Source organism: Tenrec ecaudatus, chromosome 12 (assembly GCF_050624435.1).
Source record: "Tenrec ecaudatus isolate mTenEca1 chromosome 12, mTenEca1.hap1, whole genome shotgun sequence".
NCBI classification, from domain to species: domain Eukaryota; kingdom Metazoa; phylum Chordata; class Mammalia; order Afrosoricida; family Tenrecidae; genus Tenrec; species Tenrec ecaudatus.
This window is the reverse complement of record NC_134541.1, coordinates 73,959,316-73,969,277: the sequence shown is the minus strand read 5'-3', so window position 1 is coordinate 73,969,277 and position 9,962 is coordinate 73,959,316.

The following is a 9,962-nucleotide window of genomic DNA, read 5'->3' as shown; positions in this document are numbered from 1 at the left end:
AGGCAGGCCGGCAGGCAGGCAGCAGGCATTCTCGCAGGTAGGCAGGCATTCTCGCAGGAAGGCAGGCAGGTAGGTATTCTCGCAGGCAGGTAGGCAGGCAGGAATTCTCGCAGGCAGGTAGGCAGGCAGGTTGGCAGGCAGGCAGGCAGGCAGGCATTCTCGCCGGCAGGCAATCTCCCAGGCACGCAGGCAGGCATTCTCGTAGGCAGGCATTGTCGCAGGCAGGCAGGCAGTCATTGTCGCAGGCATTGTCGCAGGCAGGCAGGCAGGCATTGTCGCAGGCATTGTCGCAGGCAGGCAGGCAGGCATTGTCGCTGGCATTGTCGCAGGCAGGCAGGCAGGCAGGCAGGCATTCTCGCAGGCATTCTCGCAGGCAGGCAGGCAGGCATTGTCGCAGGCAGGCAGGCAGGCAGGCAGGCATTGTCGCAGGCAGGCAGGCACGCAGGCAGGCAGGCAGGCAGGCATTGTCGCAGGCAGTCAGGCAGGCAGGCAGGCAGGCAGGCAGGCATTGTCGCAGGCAGTCAGGCAGGCAGGCAGGCAGGCAGGCATTGTCGCAGGCAGGCAGGCAGGCAGGCAGGCATTCTCGCAGGCATTCTCGCAGGCAGGCAGGCAGGCAGGCATTGTCGCAGGCAGGCAGGCAGGCAGGCAGGCATTGTCGCAGGCAGGCAGGCACGCAGGCAGGCAGGCAGGCAGGCATTGTCGCAGGCAGTCAGGCAGGCAGGCAGGCAGGCAGGCAGGCATTGTCGCAGGCAGTCAGGCAGGCAGGCAGGCAGGCAGGCATTGTCGCAGGCAGGCAGGCAGGCAGGCAGGCATTCTCGCAGGCAGGCAGGCAGGCAGGCAGGCAGGTAGGCAGGGATTCTCGCAGGCAGACAGGCAGGCAGGCAGGCAGGCAGGCAGGCATTCTCGCAGGCAGGCAGGCAGGCAGGCAGGCATTCTCGCAGGCAGGCAAGCAGGCAGGCAGGCAGGCAGGCAGGCAGGCAGACATTCTCGCAGACAGACAGGCAGGCAGGCAGGCAGGCAGGCAGACAGGCATTCTCGCAGGCAGGCAGGCAGGCAGGCAGGCAGGCATTCTCGCAGGCAGGCAGGCAGGCATTGTCGCAGGCAGACAGGCAGGCAGGCAGGCATTGTCGCAGGCAGGCAGGCAGGCATTGTCGCAGGCAGGCAGGCAGGCAGGCAGGCAGGCAGGCTGGCAGGCAGGCAGGCATTGTCGCAGGCAGGCAGGCAGGCAGGCAGGAAGGCAGGCTTTGTCGCAGGCAGGCAGGCAGGCAAGCAGGCAAGCAGGCAGGCATTGTGGCAGGCAGGCAGGCAGGCAGGCATTGTCGCAGGCAGGCAAGCAGGCAGGCAGGCATTGTCGCAGGCAGGCAGGCAGGCAGGCAGGCATTGTCGCAGGCAGGCAGGCAGGCAGGCAGGCAGGCACGCAGGCATTCTCGCAGACTGGCAGGCAGGCAGGCAGGCAGGCATTCTCGCAGGCAGGCATTCTCGCAGGAAGACAGGCAGGCAGGCAGGCAGGCAGGGAGGCAGGCAGGCAGGCATTCTAGCAGGAATGCAGGCAGGCAGGCATTCTCGCAGGCAGGTAGCAGGCAGGTAGCAGGCAGGTAGCAGGCAAGTAGCAGGCAGGTAGCAGGCAGGTAGGTAGGCAGGTAGGCAGGCAGGCAGGTAGGCAGGTAGGCAGGCAGGCAGGAAGGCAGGCTTTGTCGCAGGCAGCCAGGCAGGCAGGCAGGCATGCAGGCAGGCAGGCATTTTCGCAGGCAGGCAGGCAGGCAGGCATTGTCGCAGGCAGGCAGGCAGGCAGGCAGGCAGGCAGGCATTGTCGCAGGCAGGCAGGCAGGCAGGCAGGCACGCACGCAGGGATTCTCGCAGACTGGCAGGCAGGCAGGCAGGCAGGCATTCTCGCAGGCAGGCATTCTCGCAGGAAGACAGGTAGGCAGGCAGGCAGGCAGGCAGGGAGTCAGGCAGGCAGGCAGGCATTCTAGCAGGAATGCAGGCAGGCAGGCATTCTCGCAGGCAGGCATTCTCGCAGGCAGGCATTCTCGCAGGCAGGTAGCCGGCAGGTAGCAGGCAGGTAGCAGGCAGGTAGCAGGCAGGTAGGTAGGCAGGTAGGCATGCAGGCAGGTAGGCAGGCAGGCAGGTAGGCAGGCAGGCAGGTAGGCAGGCAGGTAGGCAGGCAAGCATTCTCGCAGGCAGGCAGGCAGGCAGGCAGGCAGGCAGCAGGCATTCTCGCAGGTATGCAGGCATTCTCGCAGGAAGGCAGGCAGGTAGGTATTCTCGCAGCCAGGTAGGCAGGCAGGAATTCTCGCAGGCAGGTAGGCAGGCAGGTAGGCAGGCAGGCAGGCAGGCAGGCATTGTCGCAGGCAGGCAGGCAGGCATTGTCGCAGGCATTGTCGCATGCAGGCAGGCATTGTCGCAGGCATTGTCGCAGGCAGGCAGGCAGGCATTCTCGCAGGCATTGTCGCAGGCAGGCAGGCAGGCAGGCAGGATTGTCGCAGGCATTGTCGCAGGCAGGCAGGCAGGCATTGTCGCTGGCATTGTCGCAGGCAGGCAGGCAGGCAGGCAGGCATTCTCGCAGGCATTGTCGCAGGCAGGCAGGCAGGCAGGCAGGCATTGTCGCAGGCAGGCAGGCAGGCAGGCAGGCAGGCAGGCATTGTCGCAGGCAGTCAGGCAGGCAGGCAGGCAGGCAGGCATTGTCGCAGGCAGGCAGGCAGGCAGGCAGGCATTCTCGCAGGCAGGCAGGCAGGCAGGCAGGCAGGTAGGCAGGCATTCTCGCAGGCAGACAGGCAGGCAGGCAGGCAGGCAGGCAGGCATTCTCGCAGGCAGGCAGGCAGGCAGGCAGGCATTCTCGCAGGCAGGCAAGCAGGCAGGCAGGCAGGCAGGCAGACATTCTCGCAGACAGGCAGGCAGGCAGGCAGGCAGGCAGGCAGGCAGGCAGGCAGGCATTCTCGCAGGCAGGCAGGCAGTCAGGCAGGCAGGCATTCTCGCAGGCAGGCAGGCAGGCATTGTCGCAGGCAGACAGGCAGGCAGGCAGGTATTGTCGCAGGCAGGCAGGCAGGCATTGTCGCAGGCAGGCAGGCAGGCAGGCAGGCAGGCAGGCTGGCAGGCAGGCAGGCATTGTCGCAGGCAGGCAGGCAGGCAGGCAGGAAGGCAGGCTTTGTCGCAGGCAGGCAGGCAGGCAAGCAGGCAAGCAGGCAGGCATTGTGGCAGGCAGGCAGGCAGGCAGGCATTGTCGCAGGCAGGCAAGCAGGCAGGCAGGCATTGTCGCAGGCAGGCAGGCAGGCAGGCAGGCATTGTCGCAGGCAGGCAGGCAGGCAGGCAGGCAGGCACGCAGGCATTCTCGCAGACTGGCAGGCAGGCAGGCAGGCAGGCATTCTCGCAGGCAGGCATTCTCGCAGGAAGACAGGCAGGGAGGCAGGCAGGGAGGCAGGCAGGCAGGCATTCTAGCAGGAATGCAGGCAGGCAGGCATTCTCGCAGGCAGGTAGCAGGCAGGTAGCAGGCAGGTAGCAGGCAAGTAGCAGGCAGGTAGCAGGCAGGTAGGTAGGCAGGTAGGCAGGCAGGCAGGTAGGCAGGCAGGCAGGTAGGCAGGCAGGCAGGAAGGCAGGCTTTGTCGCAGGCAGGCAGGCAGGCAGGCAGGCAGGCAGGCAGGCAGGCATTCTCGCAGGCAGGCAGGCAGGCAGGCAGGCAGGCATTGTCGCAGGCAGGCATTCTCGCAGGAAGACAGGCAGGCAGGCAGGCAGGCAGGCAGGGAGGCAGGCAGGCATTCTAGCAGGAATGCAGGCAGGCAGGCATTCTCGTAGGCAAGTAGCAGGCAGGTAGCCGGCAGGTAGCAGGCAGGTAGTAGGCAGGAAGCAGGCATGTAGCAGGCACGTAGCAGGCAGGTAGCAGGCAGGTAGGTAGGCAGGTAGGCAGGCAGGCAGGTAGGCAGGCAGGCAGGTTAGCAGGCAGGCAGGTAGGCAGGAAGGCAGGAAGGCAGGTAGGCAGGCAGGCAGGCAGGCAAGCATTCTCGCAGGCAGGCAGGCCGGCAGGCAGGCAGCAGGCATTCTCGCAGGTAGGCAGGCATTCTCGCAGGAAGGCAGGCAGGTAGGTATTCTCGCAGGCAGGTAGGCAGGCAGGAATTCTCGCAGGCAGGTAGGCAGACAGGTTGGCAGGCAGGCAGGCAGGCAGGCATTCTCGCCGGCAGGCAATCTCCCAGGCACGCAGGCAGGCATTCTCGTAGGCAGGCATTGTCGCAGGCAGGCAGGCAGTCATTGTCGCAGGCATTGTCGCAGGCAGGCAGGCAGGCATTGTCGCAGGCATTGTCGCAGGCAGGCAGGCAGGCATTGTCGCTGGCATTGTCGCAGGCAGGCAGGCAGGCAGGCAGGCATTCTCGCAGGCATTCTCGCAGGCAGGCAGGCAGGCAGGCATTGTCGCAGGCAGGCAGGCAGGCAGGCAGGCATTGTGGCAGGCAGGCAGGCAGGCAGGCAGGCAGGCAGGCATTGTCGCAGGCAGGCAGGCACGCAGGCAGGCAGGCAGGCAGGCATTGTCGCAGGCAGTCAGGCAGGCAGGCAGGCAGGCAGGCAGGCATTGTCGCAGGCAGTCAGGCAGGCAGGCAGGCAGGCAGGCATTGTCGCAGGCAGGCAGGCAGGCAGGCAGGCATTCTCGCAGGCAGGCAGGCAGGCAGGCAGGCAGGTAGGCAGGCATTCTCGCAGGCAGACAGGCAGGCAGGCAGGCAGGCAGGCAGGCATTCTCGCAGGCAGGCAGGCAGGCAGGCAGGCATTCTCGCAGGCAGGCAAGCAGGCAGGCAGGCAGGCAGGCAGACATTCTCGCAGACAGGCAGGCAGGCAGGCAGGCAGGCAGGCAGGCAGGCATTCTCGCAGGCAGGCAGGCAGTCAGGCAGGCAGGCATTCTCGCAGGCAGGCAGGCAGGCATTGTCGCAGGCAGACAGGCAGGCAGGCAGGCATTGTCGCAGGCAGGCAGGCAGGCATTGTCGCAGGCAGGCAGGCAGGCAGGCAGGCAGGCAGACTGGCAGGCACGCAGGCATTGTCGCAGGCAGGCAGGCAGGCAGGCAGGAAGGCAGGCTTTGTCGCAGGCAGGCAGGCAGGCAAGCAGGCAGGTAGGCAGGCATTCTCGCAGGCAGGCAGGCAGGCAGGCAGGCAGGTAGGCAGGCATTCTCGCAGGCAGACAGGCAGGCAGGCAGGCAGGCAGGCAGGCATTCTCGCAGGCAGGCAGGCAGGCAGGCAGGCATTCTCGCAGGCAGGCAAGCAGGCAGGCAGGCAGGCAGGCAGACATTCTCGCAGACAGGCAGGCAGGCAGGCAGGCAGGCAGGCAGGCAGGCATTCTCGCAGGCAGGCAGGCAGTCAGGCAGGCAGGCATTCTCGCAGGCAGGCAGGCAGGCATTGTCGCAGGCAGACAGGCAGGCAGGCAGGCATTGTCGCAGGCAGGCAGGCAGGCATTGTCGCAGGCAGGCAGGCAGGCAGGCAGGCAGGCAGACTGGCAGGCAGGCAGGCATTGTCGCAGGCAGGCAGGCAGGCAGGCAGGAAGGCAGGCTTTGTCGCAGGCAGGCAGGCAGGCAAGCAGGCAAGCAGGCAGGCATTGTGGCAGGCAGGCAGGCAGGCAGGCATTGTCGCAGGCAGGCAAGCAGGCAGGCAGGCATTGTCGCAGGCAGGCAGGCAGGCAGGCAGGCATTGTCGCAGGCAGGCAGGCAGGCAGGCAGGCACGCAGGCATTCTCGCAGACTGGCAGGCAGGCAGGCAGGCAGGCATTCTCGCAGGCAGGCATTCTCGCAGGAAGACAGGCAGGCAGGCAGGCAGGCAGGGAGGCTGGCAGGCAGGCATTCTAGCAGGAATGCAGGCAGGCAGGCATTCTCGCAGGCAGGTAGCAGGCAGGTAGCAGGCAGGTAGCAGGCAAGTAGCAGGCAGGTAGCAGGCAGGTAGGTAGGCAGGTAGGCAGGCAGGCAGGTAGGCAGGCAGGCAGGTAGGCAGGCAGGCAGGAAGGCAGGCTTTGTCGCAGGCAGGCAGTCAGGCAGGCAGGCATGCAGGCAGGCAGGCAGGCATTTTCGCAGGCAGGCAGGCAGGCAGGCAGGCAGGGAGGCAGGCAGGCAGGCAGGCAGGCAGGCAGGGAGGCAGGCAGGCAGGCATTCTAGCAGGAATGCAGGCAGGCAGGCATTCTCGCAGGCAGGTAGCAGGCAGGTAGCAGGCAGGTAGCAGGCAAGTAGCAGGCAGGTAGCAGGCAGGTAGGTAGGCAGGTAGGCAGGCAGGCAGGTAGGCAGGCAGGCAGGTAGGCAGGCAGGCAGGAAGGCAGGCTTTGTCGCAGGCAGGCATTCAGGCAGGCAGGCATGCAGGCAGGCAGGCATTTTCGCAGGCAGGCAGGCAGGCAGGCAGGCATTGTCGCAGGCAGGCAGGCAGGCAGGCAGGCAGGCAGGCATTGTCGCAGGCAGGCAGGCAGGCAGGCAGGCACGCACGCAGGGATTCTCGCAGACTGGCAGGCAGGCAGGCAGGCAGGCATTCTCGCAGGCAGGCATTCTCGCAGGAAGACAGGTAGGCAGGCAGGCAGGCAGGCAGGGAGTCAGGCAGGCAGGCAGGCATTCTAGCAGGAATGCAGGCAGGCAGGCATTCTCGCAGGCAGGCATTCTCGCAGGCAGGCATTCTCGCAGGCAGGTAGCCGGCAGGTAGCAGGCAGGTAGCAGGCAGGTAGCAGGCAGGTAGGTAGGCAGGTAGGCATGCAGGCAGGTAGGCAGGCAGGCAGGTAGGCAGGCAGGCAGGTAGGCAGGCAGGCAGGTAGGCAGGCAGGTAGGCAGGCAGGTAGGCAGGCAAGCATTCTCGCAGGCAGGCAGGCAGGCAGGCAGGCAGGCAGCAGGCATTCTCGCAGGTATGCAGGCATTCTCGCAGGAAGGCAGGCAGGTAGGTATTCTCGCAGGCAGGTAGGCAGGCAGGAATTCTCGCAGGCAGGTAGGCAGGCAGGTAGGCAGGCAGGCAGGCAGGCAGGCATTGTCGCAGGCAGGCAGGCAGGCATTGTCGCAGGCATTGTCGCATGCAGGCAGGCATTGTCGCAGGCATTGTCGCAGGCAGGCAGGCAGGCATTCTCGCAGGCATTGTCGCAGGCAGGCAGGCAGGCAGGCATTCTCGCAGGCATTCTCGCAGGCAGGCAGGCAGGCAGGCAGGCATTGTCGCAGGCATTGTCGCAGGCAGGCAGGCAGGCATTGTCGCTGGCATTGTCGCAGGCAGGCAGGCAGGCATTCTCGCAGGCATTCTCGCAGGCAGGCAGGCAGGCAGGCATTGTCGCAGGCAGGCAGGCAGGCAGGCAGGCATTGTCGCAGGCAGGCAGGCAGGCAGGCAGGCAGGCAGGCATTGTCGCAGGCAGTCAGGCAGGCAGGCAGGCAGGCAGGCATTGTCGCAGGCAGGCAGGCAGGCAGGCAGGCATTCTCGCAGGCAGGCAGGCAGGCAGGCAGGCAGGTAGGCAGGCATTCTCGCAGGCAGACAGGCAGGCAGGCAGGCAGGCAGGCAGGCATTCTCGCAGGCAGGCAGGCAGGCAGGCAGGCATTCTCGCAGGCAGGCAAGCAGGCAGGCAGGCAGGCAGGCAGACATTCTCGCAGACAGGCAGGCAGGCAGGCAGGCAGGCAGGCAGGCAGGCAGGCATTCTCGCAGGCAGGCAGGCAGTCAGGCAGGCAGGCATTCTCGCAGGCAGGCAGGCAGGCATTGTCGCAGGCAGACAGGCAGGCAGGCAGGCATTGTCGCAGGCAGGCTGGCAGGCAGGCAGGCATTGTCGCAGGCAGGCAGGCAGGCAGGAAGGCAGGCTTTGTCGCAGGCAGGCAGGCAGGCAAGCAGGCAAGCAGGCAGGCATTGTGGCAGGCAGGCAGGCAGGCAGGCATTGTCGCAGGCAGGCAGGCAGGCAGGCAGGCATTGTCGCAGGCAGGCAGGCAGGCAGGCAGGCAGGCACGCAGGCATTCTTGCAGACTGGCAGGCAGGCAGGCAGGCAGGCATTCTCGCAGGCAGGCATTCTCGCAGGAAGACAGGCAGGCAGGCAGGCAGGCAGGCATGCAGGCAGGCAGGCATTTTCGCAGGCAGGCAGGCAGGCAGGCATTGTCGCAGGCAGGCAGGCAGGCAGGCAGGCAGGCAGGCAGGCATTGTCGCAGGCAGGCAGGCAGGCAGGCAGGCACGCACGCAGGGATTCTCGCAGACTGGCAGGCAGGCAGGCAGGCAGGCATTCTCGCAGGCAGGCATTCTCGCAGGAAGACAGGTAGGCAGGCAGGCAGGCAGGCAGGGAGTCAGGCAGGCAGGCAGGCATTCTAGCAGGAATGCAGGCAGGCAGGCATTCTCGCAGGCAGGCATTCTCGCAGGCAGGCATTCTCGCAGGCAGGTAGCCAGCAGGTAGCCGGCAGGTAGCAGGCAGGTAGCAGGCAGGTAGGTAGGCAGGTAGGCATGCAGGCAGGTAGGCAGGCAGGCAGGTAGGCAGGCAGGCAGGTAGGCAGGCAGGCAGGTAGGCAGGCAGGTAGGCAGGCAGGTAGGCAGGCAAGCATTCTCGCAGGCAGGCAGGCAGGCAGGCAGGCAGGCAGCAGGCATTCTCGCAGGTAGGCAGGCATTCTCGCAGGAAGGCAGGCAGGTAGGTATTCTCGCAGGCAGGTAGGCAGGCAGGAATTCTCGCAGGCACGTAGGCAGGCAGGTAGGCAGGCAGGCAGGCAGGCAGGCATTGTCGCAGGCAGGCAGGCAGGCATTGTCGCAGGCATTGTCGCAGGCAGGCAGGCAGGCATTGTCGCAGGCATTGTCGCAGGCAGGCAGGCAGGCATTCTCGCAGGCATTGTCGCAGGCAGGCAGGCAGGCAGGCATTCTCGCAGGCATTCTCGCAGGCAGGCAGGCAGGCAGGCAGGCAGGCATTGTCGCAGGCAGGCAGGCAGGCAGGCAGGCATTGTCGCAGGCAGGCAGGCAGGCAGGCAGGCAGGCAGGCAGGCATTGTCGCAGGCAGGCAGTCAGGCAGGCAGGCAGGCAGGCAGGCATTGTCGCAGGTAGTCAGGCAGGCAGGCAGGCAGGCAGGCATTGTCGCAGGCAGGCAGGCAGGCAGGCAGGCATTCTCGCAGGCAGGCAGGCAGGCAGGCAGGCAGGCAGGCATTGTCGCAGGCAGGCATTCTCGCAGGAAGACAGGCAGGCAGGCAGGCAGGCAGGCAGGGAGGCAGGCAGGCATTCTAGCAGGAATGCAGGCAGGCAGGCATTCTCGTAGGCAGGTAGCAGGCAGGTAGCCGGCAGGTAGCAGGCAGGTAGTAGGCAGGAAGCAGGCATGTAGCAGGCACGTAGCAGGCAGGTAGCAGGCAGGTAGGTAGGCAGGTAGGCAGGCAGGCAGGTAGGCAGGCAGGCAGGTTAGCAGGCAGGCAGGTAGGCAGGAAGGCAGGAAGGCAGGTAGGCAGGCAGGTAGGCAGGCAAGCATTCTCGCAGGCAGGCAGGCCGGCAGGCAGGCAGCAGGCATTCTCGCAGGTAGGCAGGCATTCTCGCAGGAAGGCAGGCAGGTAGGTATTCTCGCAGGCAGGTAGGCAGGCAGGAATTCTCGCAGGCAGGTAGGCAGGCAGGTTGGCAGGCAGGCAGGCAGGCAGGCATTCTCGCCGGCAGGCAATCTCCCAGGCACGCAGGCAGGCATTCTCGTAGGCAGGCATTGTCGCAGGCAGGCAGGCAGTCATTGTCGCAGGCATTGTCGCAGGCAGGCAGGCAGGCATTGCCGCAGGCATTGTCGCAGGCAGGCAGGCAGGCATTGACGCTGGCATTGTCGCAGGCAGGCAGGCAGGCATTCTCGCAGGCATTCTCGCAGGCAGGCAGGCAGGCAGGCATTGTCCCAGGCAGGCAGGCAGGCAGGCAGGCAGGCATTGTCGCAGGCAGGCAGGCACGCAGGCAGGCAGGCAGGCAGGCATTGTCGCAGGCAGTCAGGCAGGCAGGCAGGCAGGCAGGCAGGCATTGTCGCAGGCAGTCAGGCAGGCAGGCAGGCAGGCAGGCATTGTCGCAGGCAGGCAGGCA